General features: G+C 48.2%; 1 long non-coding RNA gene across 1 annotated transcript in view; it reads left to right on the top strand.

Moving 5' to 3' along the window:
- Nucleotides 1-7,500, top strand: part of LOC147471646 (uncharacterized) — a 20,121-nt gene that overhangs the window by 11,335 nt on the left and 1,286 nt on the right. Inside the window, exon 2 of the long non-coding RNA XR_015191088.1 lies at nucleotides 1-33. This exon is cut by the window's left edge and continues 97 nt beyond it. This is a non-coding gene — a long non-coding RNA (uncharacterized LOC147471646). The remainder of the gene's footprint in view (nucleotides 34-7,500) is intronic.

The raw sequence follows: 7,500 nt of genomic DNA, 5'->3' as shown, positions 1-7,500 counted from the left end.
GGGTCACCCGGTATCACGCCCGCCGCGCTAGAGGTGAGGTTGGAAGAGGAAGAGGGGTGGGGTGGGGGGGAGAGGGGGGATGGGGAAAGGGGGGAGGAGAGGGTGGAGGGGGATTTGCATGGGGGTAAGGAGAAGGAATTAGAAAAAGAGAAGGTGAAAATGAAGAAGAAAGAAGAGAATGGGGAAGAAAGGGAAGGACACAGAGAAGAAGAAAAAGAAAAAAGAGAAGGAGAAGGTGAAAGTGAAGATAAAGGATGAGAAGAAGAAGAAAGAAAGGGAAAGTGAAAATGAGAAAGAGGTGAAAGAGAAAGATTAAAATAACAAAAAAGAAGAGAGAGAAAAAGAAAGGTAAGGGACAGTGCCGTTACAGGACACACGACGTCAAATGAAAATGAGATACTGCAAGGGTGTTGCGAAGGGCGCCATGACACACCATAGTCAGTCCACTAAAGTATGAGAAGCAAGCCAGGAGAAAATGGATACGTATGACCCTGTGCTGACTGACCCTATGTTCCGGGTTGCGAAATGTCTTGGGTAATTTGGCACCCAGGGAGGACCTAATGCAATTGCAAGATGCATTGCCTTAATCAAGGGATCCGGTTTGCCTTTTTTTTTAGTTGTTTTTCCGTTTTTTTGTTTTTGTTTTTCTTTCGGGTAGAAATCGGGGCTGGGGGGGGAGACGGGGGAGGAAGGAGGGAGAGGGGAGGGAGAGGGGAGGGGAAGGGAGGAAGTAAGAGGAAGGAGGGGGGGGTTGGAAAAGGGAGGAGTGAGAAGGCAGGAAGGAAGATGGGAAGAAGGAGAAGAATTCAGGAGGGAGGAAGGAGATAGAGGAATGGAGGAAAGCGGAAGGAGGAAGGTAGAGGATGAAAGGAGGAAGGAAGAGGGAGGAGGGAGTAGGGAGAAGGAATGAGGGAGGAGGGAGAAGTAAGGAGGGAGGAGGAAGAACGGGGTATGGGAAGAGGGAGGATGGAGACTGGAAGGATAAGGATAAGCCAGATATGCGGAGCAGGTGCTACGCCGGGCTTGTATGCACTGAGGCGAGCCCGCCTGTGCCAGCGTGTGCTGACTCGTGAGAGAATGTGCCAACGAGTGTTGACTCGATCTGAGCTTGGTCCTTACCCAACGCAGTGCCCAGCTACGTCAGTAACCGCCAGGTGACAGTGGAAGCTCACGAGTTTGGACGGGACTCGATCTGCCGACCACGGGGATGTGAAGTCGACACGCTACCAATGAGCTAACCAGACGGCAAGGAGACTGGAAGAGGGAGGAGGGAAGAGGGAGGAAGGAGGATGAGAGAAAGGGAGATGGAAAGAACAAAAGGAAGAGGTAGAGAGATAGTGAGGTAGAGAGATAGTGAGGTAGAGAGATAGTGAGGTAGAGAGATAGTGAGGTAGAAAGATAGTGAGGTAGGGAGATAGTGAGGTAGGGAGAGAGAGAGAGAGAGAGAGAGAGAGAGAGAGAGAGAGAGAGAGAGAGAGAGAGAGAGAGAGAGAGAGAGAGAGAGAGAGAGAGAGAGAGAGAGGGAAAGAAAGAAAGAAAGAAAGAAAGAAAAAGAAAGAAAGAGACAGGAAAAGAGATAGAAAGATAGAAAGAGGCAGAGTGAGTGAGTGAGTGAGAGAGAAAGAGAGAGATAGAGAGAGAGAGATAGAGAGAGAAAGAGAAAAACACAGATGAGAGAGAGAGAAAGAGAAAGAGAGAAAGAGAAAGAGAAAGAGAAATAGAGAGAGAGAGAAAGAGAAAGAGAGAGAGAGAGAGAGAGCAAACCGTCCTGGCTGACATTTGGGTGACACACGTCCCTGCTTGGAACGACCGAATCGCTGCTAAATGTTTCAACGAATTCCGAATTGAATCGATCGCCCGAGCGAGCGCTGCGCCGATCGGAAATCATTCACGGACGCGAATGCCCGATCAGCTGTTGCCTTAACTTGGTGCAGGGAGAGGGAGAGGGAGAGGGAGGAATGGGGGAGGGAGAGGGAGAAATGGGGGAGGGAGGGAGGGAGAGGGAGGGAGAAATGGGGGAGGGAGAGGGAGAGGAAGGGAGGAATGGGGGAGGGAGAGGGAGGAATGGGGGAGGGAGAGGGAGAGGGAGAGGGAGGGAGGAATAGGGGAGGGAGAGAGAGGGAGGAATGGGAGAGGGAGAGGGAGAGGGAGGGAGGAATGGGAGAGGGAGAAGGAGGGTGAGGGAGGAATGGGAGAGGGAGAGGGTGAGGGAGAAATGGGAGACTGTGAACGTGAAAGTGAGGGAGAAGGAGAAGGGAGAGGGAGAGGGAGGGTGAGGGAGGAATGGGAGAGGAAGAGGGAGGGAGAAATGGGGGAGGGAGAGGGAGAAAGGGGAGACTGTGAAGGTGAAAGTGAGGGAAAGAGAGAGAGAGAGAGGGAGAAGGAGAAGTAGAAGGAGAAGGGAGAAGGAGAAGTAGAGGGAGAAGTAGAAGGAGTAGGAGAGGGTGAAAGTGAGGGAGAAATGGGAGAGAGAGAGGGAGAGGGAGGAACGGGAGAGGAAGAGGGAGGGAGAAATGGGGGAGGGAGAGGGAGAAATGGGAGACTGTGAAGGTGAAAGTGAGGGAGAGAGAGAGAGGGAGAAGGGAGAGGGAGAGGGAGAAGTAGAAGGAGAAGGAGAAGGAGAAGGGAGAAGGAGAAGTAGAAGGAGAAGTAGAAGGAGTAGGAGAGGGTGAAAGTGAGGGAGAAATGGGAGAGGGAGAGGGTAAGGATGAGTGCTCGGTTGAGTGTGAGAGACAAGGTGAAAGTGAATGTGGAAGTGAGAGTGAGGATGAGGTTGAGGGTGAGGGAGAAATGGGGCAGGGTGAGGGTGAGGAATAGGGGGAGAGGGTGAGGGCGAGGGTGAGAATGAGGGTAAAAGTGAGAGTGAGGATGAGGGAGACATGGGACAGGGTGAGGGTGAGGAAGAGGGGAGAGGGTGAGGGTGAGGGTGAGTATGAGGTTAAAAGTGAGAGTGAGGAAGAGAAGATTAGGGTGAGGATGAGGGAGACATGGGATAGGTTGAGGGTGAGGAAGAGAGACAAGGTGAGGTGGAGGTGAGAGAGAAAGTGAGGTTGAAGGTGAGGGAGAGGGAGGGGGAAGTAGTAGAGGGAGAGGCAGAGGGTGAGGGTGAGGGAAAGGGAGAGGGTGAGGGAGAGGGGAAGAGAGTGGGAGTAGGAGTAGGAGTAGGAGTAGGAGAGAGAGAGAGAGAAGAAATTCCAACAAAAGAATCGCACAAACACTCAAATCTCCAAACAAAAAAATCGTCATATTTGTCTCTTCATTTGTTCTTCACGCTCGTCGCAATCTACAGTCTACGTTGCAGTAACGTTTCTGCGTCCAGAAAGCTTAACTATGTTCATCGTAAATCCATAATTTAACATGGCCCAGGGTCATAGAGGGAATTAGAGGCAAGTCCACAGCTATATGTACCTGTCATGACTATGTATTAAGCCGCAGGTATATCGATTATAATGTACTGTAGCCACACACTGTATATGACGGGAAATATCACACGTTACCTGTATGTTAATCCTATCTTAGTTTAACAATAAGAGGATGGATATATAATTTTAATGGAGAAAAATGGTTAATTTGTAATTAGATATAGAGTGGGGACTTATTAGTGTCAGTTAGAAGGGTTCATGCGCGTTTATGACTGCATGACTATGACCTGCTGGAGGCTCTATTGTCCATGAATTTTAAACGTGAGATAAACATCGGTTGTCAACACAGTATTTTTCCGGCCTTGCTTTTGTCACTTGACTCCCCCTTCTCCTCTTCTGTGCGTGCGTGCGTGCGTGGGTGTGTTTGTAACTAACAACAAACAACAACTAGATCATTCCTCCCAACGATTTCCGTTGCAAGTTTTTTTGTTTTTATTTTTTTTTGTTTTTGCAACTTACTGTCCTCAGTTTCCTTTCTCCTTTTTGTCCTATTCTCTTATTCTTCTCCTTTGCTTATCCCACTTTTCCTTACGTTTTCAATTTCCTTCGCTTTATTATACTCAATCATACTTCTCTCACTTGGATAAAAAAAACAAAAAAACATTCACGTAATTCATGTTTTCTTTGCAAATATCACACACTCTAACTATGGCGTAGTGGATATAAAGTGTTCCAGATATTCTGCCAATCCACCACACGGCTCAATATGCCACTTGCCACAAGGACATCACTGCCTCTTGGCTATGTTACTCGTTACTGTGGAAATGAAGGAGAAGGGGACTGGGAGAGGGAGAAGGAGGGGGGGGGAGGGGGAGTAGAGGAGGGAATGGGAATGGGAATGGGAATGGTAATGGTAATGGTAATGGTAGAGGGAGTGGGAGAGGGAATGGGTAGAAGGAAGGGGTAGAGGGAGGAGGTAGAGGGTGGGGATGAAGGAGAGAGAGAGATTAGAGAAAGGGAAAGAAAAAGAGAAAGAGAAAGAAAGAGAAAGAGAAAGACAGAGAGAGAGACAGAAAGGCGATAGAAAGGATTTAGAAGTAAGAACGAGTTGATATAAATATATGTACAGGTAAACAAAACACAAACATTTCGTAGAACTGATCTTCGCAAACACAACACTCCGTCGTGTCGCCACACTGCACTCCGTCTCACTATATTAAATCATGGTACACTTTCCTCTCATATATTGCAAATGAATAAAAGGGTGTAGTCGAAAGAAGGGGAAAGCCGAGGGGAAAAGGATGGAGGATGAGGTGAGGGGAAGGAAAGAAGGGAGAGGAGATGGGAAGGAAAGAAGGAAGAGGAGAGGGGGTAGGAAAAGAGAGAGTGGAGAGAATGGATGAAGGAGAAGAGGGGGAGGAAAAGAGGAAGGGGAAAATAATGGAGGAGGAGAAGAGAGGGAGGAAAGAGGAAGGGGGGAGAATGGAGGAGGAGGAGAAGAGGGGAATGAAAAGAGGAAGGGGGAAAATGGAAGAGGGAGAGAGGGTGAGGAAAAGAGGAATGGGAAAATAATGGAGGAGGAGAAGAGAGGGAGGAAAGAGGAAGGGGGGGGGGGAGAACGGAGGAGGAGGAGAAGAGGGGAATGAAAAGAGGAAGGGGGGAGAATGGAGGAGGAGGAGGAGAGGGGAAGGAAAAGAAGAAGGGGGGAGAATGGAGGAGGAGGAGATGGAAGCGAAATATAGGGAAGAAAATAGATAGGGAGAGGGGAAGAGACAGGAAATGAGGAAAGGAAAAGAAGGAGCGAGGGGAAAAAAGCAAGAGAGAATAAGGGGAACAGAAAAGAGGAAAGATAGAAAGATAAAAAAAAAGATAAAAGAAGAAAAAGATGAAGGAAGAGGGAAAGAAAAACAATTAAAAAATCGAAAAGGAAAAGAAGGAAGGAAGAAAGAGAAGGAAAAATGAGCGAGGGGGAAAGAAAAAGCAAGGAAAAGATTAGGGAAAAGGAAAGGAAAAAGAAAAGGGGGAAAAGAGGGGAATGAAAAGATAAGGAAAGGAAGGAGGAAGGTAACTACAGAAGATAAAAGAAGGGGAAATATTAAGGTAAGAAAAAAAAAAGGAATAGAGAGAAGGGGAAACGGCAATAAACGATTTAGAAGAAGGAAGAAGAAAGAAGTGGAAAAGGGAAAGACGAAAAAAAAAAACAGAAAAAAGGAAATGGGTAGAAGAGAAGAACAAGAAAAAGGGAAAAGAAGAAGAAAAAGGAGAAGTAGAAGGAGAAGAAGAAGAAAAGAAGATGATGATGATGATGATGATGATGAAAAGGGGAGGCATAGGGGAGAGAAGGAATTGAGAAACGGAGAGATGACAGAGAGAAGAAGAAGAAGCATAAGCAGAAGAAGAAGAAGAAGAAGAAGAAGAAGAAGAAGAAGAAGAGAGGGAAGCGGTAAATAGAGCGAGAGTGCGCTTGACCCGTGAGAACTGCCGATGTCGGTTACTGTAGATAAGGCCTTTTGAATAATTGACGGGGCTATGGAGAGTCGGGGGGGAGGGAGGGGGGTTAGGGTGAGGGTGAGAGGGGAGGGATGGGATGGGGTAAGAGAGGGTGAGAGGGGAGGGAGGGATGGGGTAAGAGAGGGGTAGGGGGAGGGGGAGGCGGGAGGGGTAGGAGGAGGGTGAGAGGGGAGGGTGGGGAGTGGAAGGAGGTGGAAGGGGAAAATAAGGGAGAGGGGGGAGGGAGGAAGGAAGGGAAGAGAGGAGGGGGAGAGGTGGAAGAGGATATAAGATGGAGGATAGGGCAGAAGAGGAGATAGGAAGAAGGAAGGAGGAGCGAGGAAATAGGAAAGGTAAGGAATGACTGAGGAGAAAGAAAAGAAGGGGGAAAGAGGAAGCAAGGGAGGGAGAGGAGGGAGAGATATAGGGCAGTGGATGAAGAGGAGAGAGAAGAAGAAAGAAAGAGAAAGGTAGAAGAAATAAGGAAGATGGAAGAAGAAAAGAGAGAGAGAGAGAGAGAGAGAGAGAGAGAGAGAGAGAGAGAGAGAGAGAGAGAGAGAGAGAGAGAGAGAGAGAGAGAGAGAGAGAGAGTGACAGAGTGAGAGAGAGAGAGAGAGAGAGAGAGAGAGAGAGTGAGAGTGAGTGAGAGAGTGTGTGTGTGTGAGAGAGAGAGAGTGAGTGAGAGTGAGAGACAGAGACAGAGACAGAGACAGAAACAGAGATACAGAGATACAAAGACACAGAGAGAGAAAAGAGGAGGCATGCGAGAAGAGAACAGAGTGAGAAAGAATAGGACGAAGGTAAGAAGAAGAGGGAAGGAGGTGAGAAGAAGAAGAAGAAGGTAAGAGGAAAGGAGGGGAGGGGGGAGAGGAGAGACGGAATGAGGTGAGAAGAAGAAGAAGGTAAGAGGAAAGGAGAGGAGGGATAGAGGAGAGGGGAGAGGAGAGACGGAAGGAGGGGAGGGGGAAGAGGGGAGGGGGGAGAGGGGAGAGGGGAGAGGAGAGACGGAAGGAGGGGAGGGGGAAGAGGGGAGAGGGAAGGAGTGGAGGAGGGAGAGGGAAGAGGGGAGAGGGAAGGAGGGGGGGACCAGTGACGGGTCAGCTGAGTCGTTCGATTTATCAATATTCCGTTAAGGTCATCCATAACGGGGCTTTTCGTGGTCCGTCTCTGGGGTGCGTTTTGTTCTCCCTGTTGCTCCTGTTCTCCCGTTTTTTCTGTTCTTTTGTTTTTTTGTTCTTCTGTTCTCCCGTTTCTCTGTTCTGCTGATCTTCAGTTTTTCTGTTCTTTTGTTTTCCTGTTTCTCTGTTATATTGTTCTTCCGTTCTTCTGTTCTCCTGTTTTTTTTCTGTTTTACTGTTCTTCTGTTCTGTTCTTCTGTTCATTTGCCTCTCGTTCTGCGTGGCCGAAGAATGGGGAATAGGGAAAGGAGAGAATACGGGAAGATGAAGCGAGGAGGTGAGGGAAACCTGATAAACGGAACGAATAGATCAGAACAGGCAGATGGACGGAGAGAATAGATAGAGGTGATAAAGCGAATAGATGGGGATACAATGATAAACGGAGGGAATAGATAGAGGTGATAAGTAAGGTAGATACGAAAAACTTAATACAAGGGGAATAGGAAAGGGAGATAACAGGGAAGATAGAG

This window comes from Penaeus japonicus, unplaced genomic scaffold, assembly GCF_977035675.1.
Source record: "Penaeus japonicus unplaced genomic scaffold, GWHDUDI00000001_assembly GWHDUDI00000006, whole genome shotgun sequence".
Taxonomy (NCBI): Eukaryota; Metazoa; Arthropoda; class Malacostraca; order Decapoda; family Penaeidae; genus Penaeus; species Penaeus japonicus.
This window is presented reverse-complemented; position numbering and strand designations above follow the sequence as displayed.